Consider the following 708-nt stretch of genomic DNA (forward strand, 5'->3'; position numbering starts at 1 on the left):
ACTAGAACCGCTGCATTGTCTATTTTGTTGATAGCCAAGAAGTGTGCAGACTTGGTTAATCTCTCCACGATCACCCAGATAGCGTCCTTGCCGTTCCTCATTGGCAAGCCAGTCACGAAGTCCATCGTGATCTTATCCCAAGGCCATTCTGGGATGGGTAAACTCTGAAGTAGCCCACTCGGGACTTGATTTTCTGCCTTCACCATTTGGCAGATTGGGCACCCAGCTACCCATTTCGCAACATCACGCTTCATTCCAACCCAATGATAGTATCTCTTCAAGTCTCGGTACATCTTATTGGCTCATGGATGTATCGAAAACTTTGACTGATGTGCCTCCTTTAGGATCTCATCCCGCAATCCTTTGTCGTTAGGAACACACACTCGGCCATTAACCAGAATCGTCCCATTGTTTGAAGTCTGATACTCCGTTTTCTCGTTCTTGGAAGCTTTGATCAAATCTTCATCCTTTTCCTGTGCAAGGCGAACTCGGGACAACAAGTCCGCCTGATCCGCTGCACCAAGACCCAACGGTTCCACTTCGTCAGTCAAGGCAGCTAGTCGTAAGGTTCCAACCATGTGAACTAGTTCCTCCATGTCTTTCTCTGAAGCCGAAGCTACTCTCTTCCGGCTCCAGGCATCCGCAACCAGATTTGCCTTTACCGGATGGTAGGCAATATCCAAGTCGTAATCCGCAACCAGTTCCATC

This window comes from Brassica oleracea, chromosome C4 (genome assembly GCF_000695525.1).
Source record: "Brassica oleracea var. oleracea cultivar TO1000 chromosome C4, BOL, whole genome shotgun sequence".
NCBI lineage: Eukaryota > Viridiplantae > Streptophyta > Magnoliopsida > Brassicales > Brassicaceae > Brassica > Brassica oleracea.